Below are 8,449 nucleotides of genomic sequence, written 5' to 3' on the forward strand. Positions count from 1 at the left end.
CTGGCCGAAAACCATTTCTTATATTCCGAGAGATCCGTAACTCCGATTGCGCTAAGATTTTAACACGATTTTTTCTGGATATAAGCTTCCTTGTGCCCTAAGTAGAGCTCCAACCGACGTTCGAGGAGGGCACAACCCACCACCATGCGCTAGGGGCCTCTGGTGCGCCCCGGTGTCTTGTGGGCTGTGTGGGCCTCCATTTACGGTGATTCCAACTCCCGAAAATCGCATATATTCCAAAATAATTCTCCGTAAAATTTTATTGCATTTGGACTTCGTTTGATATGGATACTCTATGATACAAAAAACATGCAGAAAATGGGAACTGGCACTGGGCACTAGATCAATAGGTTATTCCAATAAATCATATGAAAAGTTGCCAAAAGCATGTGAAAGTCGTATAATATTGGCATGAAACAATCAAAAATTATAGATACGACGGAGACGTATCACTATATAACAAAGAAATTGCCACATATTACATCCCCTGGGAATCAAAGTTCGCCGCGAGTGATAATAAAGGGCAACCAGACAGCAGATTCCATAAACTGGGTAGGTTGCCACCAGTGGAAGTAAACAGGCCAACAAAATAATAGACAGAACCGACAGCACTTCAACACAGTTCAAGAAAGGTTAGCCCGACCCACGAGCTGCAGTGCAAGCAGCTTAGCAACCTGATGAGACTGCGCTTCTTTGACGCTTATATCCACCAACTTAAGCTGCATAGCATCAATAGACGTCATGTACTTATGGTTAATCTTGCATAGAGATTGGAGTTCCAGTCGGATTTGAGCGGAAGAATGTCTTTCTGCTTGAATTTCGGACTGAAAAAGTCGAACAAATTCAGGCAGCTACTTCATCGAGCTTGTACCACTGAGTAAGTCCGACACTACATTTAGGCATGACTTTGTGGTTGTATCCCTACCCTCAAGATGTGTTGCCTTCTTCTCTGAAATATATATTAGAGGGACAAACAATGGGTTCGTCTCACTATCATTGTGGCAGTTCTTCCTAGCATCAGTGTTGTCACCCTGAAAGAGAAACAAGTTGGTAGATAACAGGTTTTGCACGTATAAGCATCAGCGCAGTCAATTCATCTCATTTCTTTGTCAGAAATAAAGAGACACGGTTTAAAATAGCATTAACAAAATAGGCATTGCTCATAGTTAAGACGGCAGGAAATGGCATTGTGCAGGAGCGGCCAGCTTCACCAGACCACTGGATTACAGACCAAGGGCGGCGTTGGATCAAGCATACATGTAGTTCTAAACAACGCATAAGCATGAATGGTGAGTGTACTATCAATTTATACCATTTCAGATTGGTAAATAAAGAGACACAATTTAAATAACATTAATATAATATGGCATTGTTTATAGTTGAGACATAGTAGGATATGACATTGTGTTGGAGTTGGTAGTTTCACCACAACACTAGATTACAGATCAAGAACACAAGCATACACATAGTGCTAAAGAAGATAACTTGCCATGTTTAGTTTAATTTACATGGTATGAATAAGGAACTAGGTTGTACAACTAAATACTGAAATTGAGAAGGACAAACTTATGTTTATGTACTTCTTTGTTATAAACTTTGAACAAGCAATTTGATGCAGATGACAAAAATAAATAGCATTTGCACTCATAGCTATCCAAATATACAAAACAAAGTTTGAAGGCTCGAGGAGGACAAACTTACATTAGTAGTGAAGACCAGCTCTATAAAGCCTTTGTCCATATTGATGGGGGGTGCAATTCAAGAAGCTTACCACACACTCTTATTCAAGAGCATTGCCTTTATTCTACATTTTGTTAAGAGTAAATATAGATTTGAAAATATAGGAACAAATGGCGATCATCTCTCCCTAATAATAAAGCACGGATTGAGTCTCCGGGCTCACCATCGCGGCCTTTTTGCGAAAAAGTCCCTTATGTTTTAGTTATTCAACCCGCAATCCATCGTTAATCTGCCAGACTGAAGGAAAAAACAGTTTGATGGAAAAATACACCCGTACGCATCTGCTCCTCTCCTCGATCCTCACCTTTGCCCAGGCCGATCTATTCCCCCTCGCCGCCGCCACACCCCAACCCCCTCGCCGTCGCGGCCGCACCTCAGCCCGCTCGCCCTCCCCATCGCCGCCTCCGCGGTCGCACCTCAGCCCGCTCGCCGCCCCCGTCGCAACCCAACCCTTCCTCCCCTCCAATGGATGCCGCCCCAACCACCTCATCCAATAGGAAGCCCCAGTTCGACAGCCTCTGTTCCCGCCCTTCAGCGGCCACCTCGCCACCCCTCCAATGCCCAGCACGTCCTTATCCAACGCCGCCCTTTAGCGCCCACCCATCCGCCTGCCCGCCCGGCAACGCCCGATTGAATTGTTGCTGCCAAGATCTGCCTCAATGTGGTTTGCATCATTGCGGCGACGACATCGTCGATCTTCGACTCTGACGACTACATCCAGAAGGACTACCATAATTCTCGCGGCTGGTATCCTCTACTCTCATCTCCCTACTATGAATCCTGACTGATTCTCTTCCTCCTCCCTGTGTCTTCCTCTCTGAATTTGGTAGTAGGTATTAGTGCGTAGCAAGTAGTTAATCAGCCAGTGGTGAATCTAGGATAAGAATGGAGGGTGCGCTGAAATCATTAGTCATTGTGCTAAACTGGTACGAGTATGATTTATAGTCTGAATTGTTGCATGGCAAAATAGTACCATGTTCTCTGAATATTTTTATTCCTATGAAATTGTGTGTGCTACAATCCTATCGCATTGGCATGTATATTCTGCATCTCTTGAAGATATTTGTGACATGTTGGCTGCCTTTTCCCCCCTTCTTTGCGGTTAAACGTTTCAGTCTCTAATCCCCTGGTTTTAGGCTATAATCCCTCGATTAGTACTGATATATGGAGTACTTATACAGAGTTGGGGCCGGGCACTACATCTTGCACTCTGAAATTAATAATACATCTTCTGCAATACTGATAGTACTATGAGATTCTTAGTACTCTGATTAGTATTGATATATGCAGCAGTGATGCAAAATTGGGGGCCCCAGATCTTGTACTCTAATTAGTACTGAATTTTTAATAGTTCATATACTCTGAAATTCATCGTACATGACGTAAAGTGCTCAAGGTGCTTGTGCGTACACTCTGCAAACACTGAACATACAAAGTGCACAAGGCTGATATATTTCCCTCCATTTCTGTATGAATAAATCCTAGATCGTTACAAATAACATGCCAACCTTCTTTTCACTTCATGCCACTGTCAGGTTGGTTTGGTGCTGATGCTCCTTACGTCCATGTCATTGTAGATGGCTGTGGAAATCTGGAAAATTTGCCTTTTCTATCAAGATGAGAATCAACAACATAAAGTTCTAGAAGGATTCATGGACAGAAAAGATATCTCCTTTTATGAGTTAATCAAATTGACTAAATAAGTTGGCTTCTCGCCGGCATATGGTTTCTTGTACTACAGGAAGAAATACCCGCATGGCAGATGCTATTCTGACATTGCTTCTGACCATGAAATACTTTGTGTTCAGTCTTCCCCTGAAAGTTAGCATAGGAATACACAATGTTTCTTCAGAATGACAGAGCACCAAATCGAGGCAGCAGGTTGCCATCGAATTCCACGGAATAAAACTGACTTGTGGATGTGATTAATCACTTACCAAAGTACAAGTTCATTCTATGATGAAAAAGGTCAGTGTTTGGGGCGCACTGCGTAGCAAGGATATGTTGTAGGCTATATAGCTCTTCTGTGGACAGTGAGAGGTTGGGGTTCTCATGCTTGCTTGGTTGGAACCTTTTCTTTTGAGTCAATTGATGGACGATGGGCATGAGGGCATCTCTGCACTAACTACGCTGTATGTGTACTCCACGACATACAGATAGCTCGCTCGTCGTATCTCGACAGAAGAAGAACAACTTTGATCGATGGAGATGGATTTCTTTCCTGTTGTTGCGATTGTATGTGCCTTGCCGACTAAACTATCTTCTTTCTTATTTACTGTCAGGTAGCTCTTTCAAAGATAGCTCGCTCGTCGTATCTCGACAGAAGAACAACTTTGATCGATGGATATGGATTTCTTTCCTGTTGGTGCGATTGTATGTGCCTTGCCGACTAAACTATCTTCTTTCCTATTTACTGTCACATAGTTCTTTCAAGTCCATTTTCTCTAGCTACATGATGTTTTCTTTATAGGCTGTAATTTATTTGGCATTTGTGACAGCCAAATTGTCTTGTCAAACATGCTTTGAAGATTTTTTTATTGCAATTGACATGTAATTTATTTTCTAAATAACCTATTCTTGATGGAGTCTGATCTCCTTTTTGACATATTCCAATAATAAGTTCTCATGTTCAATAATGCAATTCGGTATATTATCTTGGATTATGGCATTGGGTTAATAGGATTTCATTGAACATAAATTTTGTTCTGCACAGGGATTCAAACTACAGTGCAATGATTTATTGAAAAATCTGCATCTTAGTACTGCCCCATTTTCTGCGATCCAAATCTTCTTGGCTATGATAGATGGTTCAAAAACCATGTGAATCTTGGAACGGATCTATTCTTCATATGTTATTATAGCCCGTGCATGAACTATTTTAAGACATGTTTACATTAAGGTCATATACATTGTTTTATAAGATGGTAAATTCAAATAACTGTTTGAACCTTGGAAGTGATTCATAATTTTTGTAGCAGGGAAGCTATTTGTGGTGTAATATGCAGCTAAAGGTATTCCAGCATGAGCTTCCATGCACAACATCAGTGCTTAAAGTAAAGGCTTCAGGACTTAAAAGTAAAGTACACCCATGGCTTAACTTATTTTCCTTTTCTTACAGATAACTTGATTCTCTTGTTACAGATAACTTGATTCTCTGCTCACAACCAACTGGAGCAAGAAATAATTTCACAGGTAGCCTTTTCCTTTTCACTGCTTTGACAACATTATTTTTTGAGAAATGACAACATTTTAACATGGTATCACCCGTTGCAACATGTTGTAATTATGCAGCAACAGATCGCACCAAAGCATAGCCAACCTTGGTCCAAGAAGATAGAGAAGCACTGACAAGGTGGCTCGTTCGCAAGTTGGAGCCGTCCATGAGCTCACTGCTCTTGGTCGCTCACAACAAAGAACTGCATGTTGGCTGGGATCTTGCCGATGTAATATCTTCAGTACTGTAATGGCAGATTGTACTTTTTTTGCAATTTTTTTTGGTGTTTAGGCCATGCTTATTGGGCCAAGAGGTAGACCCCGTATAATGCTGACCTACTAAATGCGTTTACAGTTTGCGGAAATATGGCTTTGTGGGCCAGCGCGGGGGCTGAATATCCTTTTTTACAGGTCCGCTTTGCGCTGGCCGGCGAATCCTCTGTGAATCCTCTTTTATAGGTCCGCTTCGTGGGGTTTGCTCGGCCGCCGCCCGCGCCAGCCCGTAAATCAGTAATTTGCATTTCAATTTCGGGTCTGAAAAAACATTTCTTCTTCCCAATACCAAAATGAGCATCCACCTTCCTACACACATGTCCGTCTCAATAAACTACTGAAATTGAACTGAATAGGTTGACAAAGCCGAATGAAAACAAGAACATACCCCGTCGTTTTTGCATTTGAATAATACCTATCTGGGGTGTTGCGGCATTGCTATATGTTAGCCACAACACTATCTGGGCACGGGTGAGAACCTGCATTTTCGCGGCTTGGGGTGGGAATTTTGCCGCGTCCTGCAAAAATATTTGCGGGTCCGACGTGTTTGCGGGGTCTAATCGGACAGCTTTTTTTGCATGGACCCGTATTTTGACGGTTATTTTGCAGGTCGGGGCATTATACGGGGTCTGCTAGAGATGCTCTAAGGAGATATATGATTATATTTTCTCTCGTTGCAACGCACGGGCAATTTTCCTAGTTTAACCTAAGATGCAGAGTAGACAAGAGCAATGCGGAGCTAAACTTCTTCAGTAACATTGGTTTTATTCAATATTTTGACAAGAGTAAATGTAGATCTGATGTGTAGAAAATGGAGGGCAAGGGAAAATAAGCTACAAAGTGTACATTAAGAACTAGCTGACAATATAAGTAAAGTGATGAAGGACAGCAGATAATTACAAGAACAATGCAGAACTAAATTTATTCATAAGCATTGGATTTATTCTACATTAATGTAAGCATTAATATAGATCTGATAATTTGGAGCGAACTATGGATAAGCAAGCTATAATGCACAACTATGTCACATAATCCACCAAGTATGAATGTAAGGACAGCGATAGGACAATAGGTACCCACAAGAGCAAAGCAATGACCATCATAGTTGCGATATCCTAGTTTTGCGGCACTGGTTCTATCACCAATATACGTCTGGTGCTATGTGATTTCTCCGGTAGCACCACCTTTTTCAAGGACTTTGCTTGTACTCCTTCAGGTTCTACAATCACCCTCTTCCTTTTGGATGTCTGAAACACAAGAACAACATTTGAATGGAAAAACATGGTATGACGACAAATGGAATAGCTGTTGATAATGGATGGGCATGGCATATTCACATATATCATGAGTGAACTAAGCAGATGGCGGTGCAACGAAGCAAAAGAAATGCAAGGCACCTTATGCAAGATATGTGCAACCGATAAAACCTTGCCAAATTAGAACAGGCACCTTATTGGGTGAACAGGATAGGCCATCTGCCTTTGACTCATTGAGCTCAAAATAGTCATTAGGATCATATTCTGAATACGAATCTATAGGTCGGGAGCATGTGGATTTTATTGCATCCACAATGGACCTCAATCCCTTAATGCCAAGTTTGTTACCCATTGAACTGTTCTGCAATATTCTTCAGATGTGTGCATTCTTATATTCATTGTGATTACGTACAATATCTGAAAATCATGAAAACATAAATAGTAGTAAGATTATCTTTGTAATGAAGAGGATATTGTAATATAATAGGGGCTCCCTGTAAACCTTAGTGTGCTATCACTGGATTCTGATGAGAGAGCCCATGTGTGTTGTAATATGGTGAGTAGATTAATATAATCTGGCACGAATACACACAAAAATAGGCTCCCTGTTGGGAGCTCCAGATGTAAGGATAGTTGGGAGATGATAGGTTCATAATATACCGTGTAGAAAGTTTATTGCCAAACCATGATAACAAGAGCGCACAGCCACTAGGCAGATCGTAGTGTAGATAATAGGGTACAACATAACCACCATAAATAAATCAGGAATGCGGAACTGGCTAGAAAATACAGGGTTTTGCCACTACTGATATGCAGCTTATTGATCACCTACAGGCCAGCTCTATTCATCTGAAGGTGCACAGTTGTTACTATCAGTGTAGTCTATCAAAGACCGCGCGGCTCCCACCATTTCCGTGATATTATGGCAGATCAACTCGAAGTGCGAAATCATGTAGCAGAACCGGCCCAATAGAGCTGTCGACTGCAGATGTCCCTGCTCCCCTTCCTGACAAGGAACATAATGTACTTACTAAAGAAGAACAGAAGAGAAACATGTTAAAGAATAGAAGGGGAAGCATAGTATTGAGATTCCCTTTCTTTCTATACAATGTTGCTAGCCCACCCATGACGAATCAGAGCGCCCAAAGAAATGCCATTCCATGATGTCTCTCTATATGTGGCCACATGCATTTGGAAACTCAAGTGGGAGCACTAGCTAACCAATAAAATGTGTGTCTGTTAGCTAATGTCAGTATCATATCACATTCGTATTTGAAGAACCTTAGGACGTATGATTGGTATGTTATTTAGCTTTAAAGGGTGGATAGATGCTAGTAGGACACAAAGCACCTACGGAGATCGTAGTGTAGATATAATGGGAAAACCATAAGCATGAGGAGTAAAATCAGGAAAGTGGAACTTGTTGGGCTTCGGATACTAGCTCTCTACAATTGAAGGCGCAGTACTGTTACTATTAGTCTAACTCTAAAAGGTGACACATATGATCGAATACGAAGAGTTTAAAGCATCCATGAAAATCGACATGAAGACCAACACGAAGAGTTGAAAGCGTCCATGAGAAGCGACTGAATAGACATGTACACTGCAAATGTCCATGCGCCTCTTCACTAGAAAGAACATATTGTACAACTATTATACTCCCTCTGTTCCTAAATACAAATCTTTGTCGAGATTCCACTATGGATCACATACATATGTATATAGATACATTTTAGAGTGTAGATTCACTCATTTTGCTCCGTATGTAGTCCATGGAGGAATCTCTACAAAGACTTATATTTAGGTATGCAGAGAGTACTTACAAAAGAAGAACAGAAGAGGAGCATGCTAAAAAGGGCAAGCAGATTTTGGATAATAAAATGTTGGTTGGCCACACATGATGAACCAGAGAGCATAAAGAACGCAACTCCCTATTGTCCCTCGATATGTGGCGCATGTGCTTTTTG

General features: G+C 41.3%; 1 long non-coding RNA gene across 2 annotated transcripts; it reads left to right on the top strand.

Annotated features, from left to right (window-relative positions):
- Positions 1-1,991: 1,991 nt before the first annotated feature.
- LOC125551134 lies at positions 1,992-5,347 on the top strand. Of its 2 annotated transcripts, none has more exons than XR_007302207.1 (5): positions 1,992-2,487; positions 4,023-4,113; positions 4,716-4,793; positions 4,882-4,932; positions 5,032-5,347. It is a non-coding gene; the product is annotated as an uncharacterized LOC125551134 (long non-coding RNA). The 2 variants fall into 2 exon arrangements; XR_007302206.1 differs by having other exon boundaries at positions 4,719-4,793.
- Positions 5,348-8,449: the final 3,102 nt, after the last annotated feature.

The sequence above is a fragment of the Triticum urartu genome, chromosome 4, assembly GCF_003073215.2.
Source record: "Triticum urartu cultivar G1812 chromosome 4, Tu2.1, whole genome shotgun sequence".
Lineage (NCBI taxonomy): Eukaryota > Viridiplantae > Streptophyta > Magnoliopsida > Poales > Poaceae > Triticum > Triticum urartu.